We start from the raw sequence: 9,769 nt of genomic DNA, 5'->3' as shown, positions 1-9,769 counted from the left end.
AAATTTTGATAGATTTTTAAAGTTTAAAAATGCAAAAATATTTAACTCGTAAAATTCAATTGATTTTATTACGTAAAAAAATGGCTGCATGAAGACGCGCCGGCACTTTGTAAATACTGGGGTTTTTTTTTTTCAATAAAAAAAATAATATTTCTATTATTTTTTAAACAACTTTAATACTTTATTTTGGAAGTATATTTCATAAAAAATAAACAACTCACTTTAAACAGAGAAATTACGAGTTTTTTTTTAAATATTTTATTCGCAGTTTTGTGTTAGGGGTGTCAAAAATTCCCCCAAAATTTTGATACACCTAGCGCTGGACCCCACCCCCCAAAATAAAAAAATGAAAAAAAAAATATGAATCAAAGCAACTTTTGTTTCAATAAAAATAACAACGAGTGCCGGAGCGACCGAAAAAAAAAGTTGCCGTGTAGGCAGACTCCAACCTGAAAAGCGAATAAAGGGAAAAGCTAACTTGCCGATAGTAGAAATAATAACGTTATAAACATTAACGCGTTTGAAAAGTTTAAGAACAAAATGGAATTCATTTTATTGACTTTTTTCTTTTTCACTGGCTTTTTTCGTAAATAAAAGAAAATTTCGACTTGGTTCTTTATTGGGGGGGGGGTTCAATTCCCGGAACGCTCAAAGATTCTGTAAATCGTTTCAAGAATATTAAAAACAGACAAATGAGATCTTTTCGTTTATTCGTAAGTGTTTTATTGATTTATTTATTTTAATATTTAAAAATAAAACAAAACATCTTTCTGTCTACACGAAATTATTTTTTTCACGCTAGAAACTTATTATTAACAGTAAATTATTTTATGTGGAGAAGAGTTTCTTTTTTATCTTTCGAACTTCGGAACATATAAAAACCCTCGCAAGGGAAAATAACTCTACCCGGTTTAAAAAAAAATCGATGTCGGAAATAATACTTCCAAATAAATTAAATTAAATATATTATCAATATAATTATTATTTAAAGTTAATGAAATAACAATCTTAAATAGAACACTTAAAATGACTCGCTAGAAACTTAAACTAAATTTTTTATTTCCATTTGTGAACCAGGCGCGAACACAGACCCCACAATTTTAATGAACCACCGTTCTGCCAGATCAAACATACCCATTCCTGTGTCTCGATGCATCTTCTATCATTAATCAGTTTTTTAAAATAGTCAACCATATAGGAGCCTATTCGTGACCAGACACATTGACCAGACATTCAGCTTTATATCATAGATATATGATGATTGCAACGTCTAGTTAGACGAGTGCCACTCCCTCAGATATTTAAAATTCACCCCACACACACATTCAGCTTTATATTATATATTTATTTATATATATATATAGTAATTTATAAAATATATATGACGATTAAGCTTAATCGCCATATATATTTTATAAATTACTAACTAGCTCTACCTACGTAGTGAGCACTTTTGAAGTAAATACTTAAAGTTTACGCATAAATCTATACTTTCGTATATTAAATTTATGTGAATAAACGAAGTAGTTATATATATATATATATATGTATATATATCTCACTTTCTCTCTCTATATATATATGTGTGTGTGTCTGTGTGTGTGTATATATATATATATATATATATATATATATATATATATATATATATATATATATGTATTCTGTATTAGTCTTTATTGCTGTGAATTTAAGGGGGGGGGCTTTGTTTCTTACTCAAAGTTTGACTTAAGTGTCAATCTATATTAATTGACACAAAGATTCCTGACTTGTTAAGTTGCCCTCCCGACCTTATTTACTATGAATTAAACTTTTAAACAGATACATTTTTTTTTCATTCAGCTTAACTGTTTCTGAACCCTATCAATTATTCACACACTCAAAAATCGTTTTCGTTATGACGCAAAACAGCTGCCGTTAAAATGAGGCACATATTTGGAAGTTTTACGGAACTTGCACTCGTTCCTTATTTCATATTACTCTCTAACGGTAAATTAGAAGCAATAATTTCAATAGTCCGGGCTTGTTTTGGGTGAGTTACTCTTCTACCTACCTGGAAACGTTTTGTGCCTAGCGCTAAACCACTGTCAAAATAAGGCCACGAAGTAGAAGCTTTAGTGAATTTGCACCCAGCCTTTATTTCATATTATTCCAAGGAAGAAGAGTAAGTTATTTTGCATTTGATCACATTTATTTATTATATATTTGATAATATCCAATTCTCATATATATATGTTTTTACCAATATTTTGTATTAATGTTCATTCGAAAACAAACCCGGACTATTTTAAACTAAAGCTATTTAATAAAATCGATTTTGCTTAATATATGTGCAAATGAGTAAACTCTTAAGTGTTTATTTTGCAAAATACATTACATATTAAAGTAATAAACCTTTTTATATATTAATCAAATTGTGAACAAAAAAAACATAAATACGAATTTATATATATATACATATATATATATATATATATATATATATATATATATATATATATATATGAGCAAGCAGCAGTTAATAAAATATGTTAAAAACACTTTGAAATGAGTTAAAAACATATTTAATCTGAAAAGGAAACACTAGATAAATGGATAGTCCTTAATCCGCGGAGTTTCGAAGAAATACTCTCCTTCTCATCAGAGGGTAGGAATTAGCAAAATGCGGGATCGGATTTTGCATGCAGAAGTATTTGATGAAACAACAAGTAAGTCAAAGATCTTACTTGAAAACAAAATAAGTTAAGCAGAGGGAATATGGTAAAGAAAAAAGGTGATTACACATGAATGGATAGTCTGGTGGAAGATAAAAAATCCAGTGAGGGTAAAATCCAAATGTAATACTTCAAGAAAGTTAAAAGAATTACCATTTGTACAAGTAAAATCCAAGGAAATCTCGTAATTGGAAGAAGATGGTCCATAATAATCCAAAGGCAGAAATCCATGGAATAATTCACAAACATGTGTACAAGGAAAAAAATAATATTAATAAAAGAAAAATAAGATGTGCTTTTCACTCTACTTCCGAGACATAAACTATATATATTTAAAATTTATGACGTGAAATGGTTAAATTTCAAATCAATTTTTTTTATTCTATGTAAGACAAAGAATACATTTGAAATATTACAATGTCTACCATCTCTTCAGAGGAGAAAATATTAGCAATAATTATAATGGTTTACACCTTATTTGCTAAAGTCAGTGAGACATGGAAAATCACAATTAAAAGTTATTTAAGTATTTAAATGTCATAGAGTAAAGGAAGTTAATGAAAAGGTTATAAAAATTCACATCCAAATTGCATGGTAAAATATGAAGTGATGTTTTTGATAGCAGTGTTGTAAAATGATCCAATCTGTATTTTGAGTAATCCACATCACAAGGTAATAGTCCGAAGTAGGCATTTTATCATAGAGTAAAGGAAGTTAATGAAAAAGATATTGAATTTCACATTCAAATTGCATGGTAAAATCCAAGCGAAGTTCTTTGGTAGCATTGAGGTAATGTGATCTAATCTGCATTTTAAGTAATTCACGGCACAAAGTAACAGTCCGGAGTAGGCATATTTTCTGGTTTCTTCTTTGTTTATATAATGAGTCTGATAAATCAATTATTATATAGGTTCGGTGAATCTATTAATAAACAAATAATTTTTTTATATATATTTATAATATGTTTTATATAATTATGAGTTTACATTTCCACCCCAAAATGACTTCAATTTCTGAATAAAATAAAATAAAATGAAAATAAAAAAGCAAATGAAACGAAGAGAACATGAACTGGCATGAAAAATGAAAAATAAAATAAAGAAAGAAATAAAAGAAAAGAAAATGCTTAATAAATATTTCCAAAAATGGGTAAAGAAAAAGGGAAAGAAGAGAAGAGAAAATCTAGAAAAAAGAATATAGAAAATAAAATAAAATGAAAGAAGGAAAGAAAAAAACGGGAGAAGAGAAAGAAGAAAAGAAAGGACAAGGAACAGGGAAACATTGAAAAAAGAATTAGAGAGGGGGGAAATAAAAAACAATATCAAAGGAAAAAGGAAGAAACGAAATCTTTAACCGTTTTACAGATAAATTGGCAGGTCGAAAATTTAGGTAAAGGCTACCAGACAGGCTCAAATGCAGGAAAGAAGAGAAAAGGAAATAGAAAGAAAGCAAAAAAAAAAAAAAAAATCACGCCATGTCATACAGAAATTTCCCGCTTAAATAATTTAAACTCAATTTTATATCTATCATCTAAAGTAAATTCTCACTAATTTTATACTTATTGATAATATCCTTTATATGACAATATTAAACCGAAAATTTGGATCTAGAATAATCTGTGGAAGTAATGCAGATCTAAACAAGGCGTATTAGATGAAAACGTTTTATAATAATCATAATATTAATCATACTTAATTAACTGGAAAAGTTGGGATAATCATAATCATACTACTACTACTACTACTACTACTACTACTAATAATAATAATAATAATAATACTTATAGTAACTACCATAATTGTTAAGTAAAACTAAGAGAACAGAGCCATGGAACTAAGCCTACAAAAGCAGGGTTGCTATCTAGTACCACAAAGATGACTCATTTTTGAGAGTTTTGAGTTCATATTCAAATCTGTGAATCAGGAAAATACTATCGAATGGGGCATACTTGTAAGTAAGAAAAAGAAAAAAAGATTTATAAATTAATTAAGAAATATTAAAAACAAATTTGAAATAGTATCTGTGCGAACCTTTTCAAGTCTCACACAAAAACACACAAACACATTTCAAGCTATATCATTTGTTATATACATACGCGCACACAAACATACGCGCCCACGTCCACACACGTACATATATTCACGTTCGCGTACATACACTCACATTCACGTGTATATACACACACGCTAACGTACATACATATACTCACATACACGCACGCATGGACAACGTCACAATTTCAAAGGAAATACACACATGCGCAAAAGACCACCGGAAACGAGTATAAAACAAAGAGCAACAACCGGCTTCCTTCTTTTCGAGTCTAGCCTCCTAGGTGTTTGGTCGGTGCGGTAGCCGCCGCTGTTTCGGCAGGCGCGAGCACAGGCGTATCTCACACCACTTGACAAAACGCTAACAGACCGTATGTATGCATTCTCACTCTTTCTCTCTCTATCTACTACTGGTCCCTGAGAACACCTTCGCGTAGCTGACTGCTAACTGATGTCAACTCTACATTCTTTGTTTTTGTCTACACGCTGGGACTATCATTCCAATTTCCACTACAACACTCACTTCTCTTCCCACGCGCGAACAAACGATAGTGACCCGAACTTGAGATGAACACATATTTCCTTTTCTTTCTACAACACCAGTCCCGCAACGAACATTGGTTACACACGCGCGGACATGAACACATGTTATATCTAAAACATTCTTTCAACAGTAAATAAACGACGTTTATCTTATCCAGCAATTGAGTCTTTGTTTCCTTCAATTCCATTCGTTTCATTATTTTCTTGTAGCGAGTTAGGGTATTATTATATCCTGGTCCGTTACATATTCACACAAATTCCTAGAATTGTATCTTACGTGCTGGGATTTAAAATATAGTATGTAAATGCGTGTATAGTGAGTTGCTATATAACATGGAAATATGGATATATTAGTATATAGCTTAAATGGAATGCTTTAAAACAATTTCAATGAAAAAAGGAAAAATCTCAACATGACTTATAATTTAGTGTTTAGTTAAAAGTAATGTGTTAAGTGTTAATAGTGTTAAGTCTTTACACACTTACAGGTTTACGGAAAATCTGTTATTTTAAATTGGTCGTATTTAATTTTTTTTTCTTGTGTTTACATCTGGACACTAATTCGTTCTTGGTATTTATTATAGGCGTAGGGAAGGTGATAATATTAACTGCTCCGGATATACAAAGATTATAAAATTAGGTCCCTAGGGTGTATGATCTAGTTTTTTCCAATATACTCCATTTAATTGAATACGGAATTTTCTTGTCCTCCAGGCTATTGATTAATGTAGTTTATTATTATTATTATTATTATTATTATTATTATTATTATTATTATTATTATTATTATTATTATTATTATCATTATTATTATCATTATTATCATTATTATTATTATTATTATTACAATCCCCAGCAACGTCTGGTCTCTCTTCTAGTTTTTAATAATAATAATTTATGAATACAATGATGAGTTATTTTATGGGTTTTCTTACTTCTTTTTACCCCCCCCCCAAACAAATAAGGCATATTGCCACTTGAAATGTAAGACACTACTACTTGAGATGATCGTGAGAATTTGAGCAGCAAAATGTTTGTTCACATTACATTTAAACTTTTGCAGGTTAGTAGTATTACAGAAGCAGGAAACAGGGATGGAATTCCAAAGTTTAGTAATCTGAGGGAAGAAACTATTAGAGTTTTCCGGTATCTAGTGACCGAAACAGGAGATGTTTCAGTTTGTCATGTAAGTCGAGAATATGTATGTGGAGGGGACACAAGTTCGATGAGTTCATCAGTGCACATTCCATTAAATTACTTGTAAAGCAGGAACAAGGATGCGAAATTGCTGCAATGGGGCAGAGGCTGGAGCTTGGTTGATAGTGCGGAATCTATTAAGTGTAAGACTCCATTTTGAACACTGTCTAAGTGGTAGAGACTATGATAGATGCTCCAGCCTAGATGCGGTAACAATACTCCCCGACGTAACTACCCCCGACAAACCCGACAAGCTACTAAGTTTCATCCCTTTACAGTAGAGATCCCTAGTTGCAAGAAAGCCTTTTACTCCAATAGTTTCTTCCCCAGAACTGCGGGTCTTTGGAACTCCCTTCCCAACTGTACTGATATGCAGAGTTCAAGTGTAATGTGAACAAACATCTTTCTACTCCTCTCCCTTCATAATGACCCTGTTAATTAAGTCCCTGATAGTAGCCCCCTGCTTCAAAGTGGCACTGTGCCTTGTTTGGGGTGAAAATTGAATAATAATAATAATAATAATAATAATAATAATAATAATAATAATAATAATAATAATAATAATAAAATACGCCATGCATGGGCGAACTGTCACTTTGTAAAGATATGGGATGTTCTTTGGTGCGAATAATTTTCTAGCACGATAGAGGGAGCCATTCTTGTTTGCAGCAGCCTTGGCAATATCTGTTTCTATAACGGAAAAAAATGATAGTATGCAAGGATCTTTTATTTAATGATAATAATTTATTAATACAATGCTGAGTTATTTTATTAATAACTAGCGGGGGTGACCGGCGTTGCCCGGGTGTGTAGAGGTGGTGTAGTAAGGAACCCTGGTAGACATCACAGGTGAAGACAGGTGTTAAAACAGGAGTGGGGGTGTCCAGTGTGTAGAGGTGAGGGAGGGAATCAAAACAACAGTAGGCAGGTGAGAGGTGTTAAGAAAATGGTAGTAGGCAGGCAAGCAGGTTCGAACCCATAACGCGAAGGAGGAAAAGGTAAAAAAAAAAAACGTCTTAGCCGATGCGTCCATCATGAAACCGGAAGTTGTGTTAAGGGTAGTCAATCCAACGGAGACGATGACTTGCAAAAATGTCGACGAAAAAAACGACCCCTCCTTGTATAAAACTGCCCAGTTGAGGGTGAAGAAATAAATATTTTGGGCCAATTTTTTCGATATTTGTCGTTCGAAACATCGAGCTTTAAAACGATATCGATTTCTGTCACGTTCTGACGCATCTGTCAGAAGTTTTTGTGAGACATACTAACACACACAAACATGCATTTTGCCTTTTATATATTAGACTAGTGTAGGTATCTGGCGTTACCTGGATGTCGAGAGGTGGTATAGTAAGACTATTAAGCAATCATGCCCTAAAAAAAATTATCTGCAGTAGCCAGGCTCGAAACTGTAACGCAAAAGAGGAAAAGGAGAACTGGCTAAATTTCATGTACGTCGCGTTAGCTTAGTTCGTTGGTTCGTTGTCTAAACGTTTTGGGTTCGAATCGTGATGTTTTAAAGGCCTATGGCGCACTTGTGACGTCATGGCCTATGAAATACCCGCTTTTAAACGTACGTTGAGATTGCTAGGCATGAATGACTTGCAAAAATCTAGACACAAAAAGTAAGCCCTCCTTGAAAAAATCGGCCCAGTTGACGGTTAAAAAAATAATGTTTTGGGCCAATTTTTGGATATTTATTGTCCGAGAGACCGATCTTTCTAACGATGTCAATATTGTCAGTGTTCGTTACGTATGTCGAAAGTTTTTGGCAGTCATACAAACATTGACAGACACACATACTAACACATATGTTGCCTTTCATACATTAGAAGATTATTGGTAACTAGCGGGGGGGGTACCCAGCGTTGCCCGAGTGTTTGTCGGTGTGTGTGGTTGTTAATGAAAACCTAAGAATAAGCGAAGTAAAAAAAGAAAACATAAAAACGAACGTTAAAACTTAAGCGGGGGCTAGCCGGTGGGGGGGGGGAATGAAAACATCGAAAAAAACACTAACGTAAGGCAAACGAGCGATGATAAATGTAAAAATCGAAAAAACAAAAACAAAAAAGAAAACAGAAAAACGAACGTTAAAACTAAAATAAAAAAGAACACGTGAAAAATGGCTTAAATTAAAATTTAAAAAATCAGTGGGTACCCGGGTGTTTTTGGGTGTGTGTGGTCGGTCGGGGGTGGGGGTATTAATGAAGATCTAAGAATAAGCGAAGTAAAAGAAAACAAGAAAAACGAATTTACGTGAAAAATGGCTGTTTCAATATTTAAATTTAAAAATTCGAAAAAAAGACATCACACATCACGATTCGAACCCAAAACGTTTAGACAACGAACCAACGAACTAAGCTAACGCGACGTACATGAAATTTAGCCAGTTCTTCAACTATTTAAAGTAAATCAGGTCATGACGTCATCTTACGCATGCGTAGAACCGGTCGTCGTAACGAGAGGACGGATTTTGTTGACCCCCCTGTCGAAAATTGTCGATTTCGGGGTGAAAAAGTTAACGTTTTTTGCCAATTTTTCGATATTTTTTGGACGAAGGATGGGGCTTCAATATGATAGCAAGTTTGTCAATTTTTGTTCTGTCTGTCGAAAGTTTTAAGCGGACGCACAAACACACATACATACATACATACAAACACACATTTTCGCTTTTATATATATAGACTAGCAGGGGTACCCGGCGTTGCCCGGGTGTTTGGAGGTGTGTGTGCTGTTAAATAAAAAAGAAACCGGGGGGAGGGATAAAAGTTGGTAGGATCGAACCCGAAGCCCTTAGGCGAAGTTTGAAAATATAATCGACCAGCCAGAATGAGTTACTGAAAGAGGTTTGAATTTATTTAAGAACCAAATTGATTGGTGCGCGCACGGAAGTCGTAGAGCGTTACGACGACGACGACATAAGCAATAGCTATTCAGATTTGTTTGTTATAAGCGAAGTAAAAAAGAAAGCAACGTTCAAACTTAAGCGGGGTGGGGAGTATAAAAACATCGAAAAAAACACAAAAAACTAACGTAAGGCAAACGAACGATGTTAAATGTTAAAATCGCAAAAAAAAAGACATCTCACACCACGATTCGAACCCAAAGCGTTTAGATAACGAACCAACGCACTAATCAACTGAGCTATCGCAACTTACATGAAGTTTAGTCAGTTTTTCAACTATTTAAAGTAAATCAGCTCATTACGTCATCTTACGCATGCGTAGAATTGGTCATCGTCACGAGAGGATCGTTTTTGTTGAC

The sequence above is a fragment of the Euprymna scolopes genome, chromosome 44 (assembly GCF_053919585.1).
Source record: "Euprymna scolopes isolate OS-2025 chromosome 44, ASM5391958v1, whole genome shotgun sequence".
Taxonomy (NCBI): Eukaryota; Metazoa; Mollusca; class Cephalopoda; order Sepiida; family Sepiolidae; genus Euprymna; species Euprymna scolopes.
Note: the sequence above shows the minus strand (reverse complement) of the source record.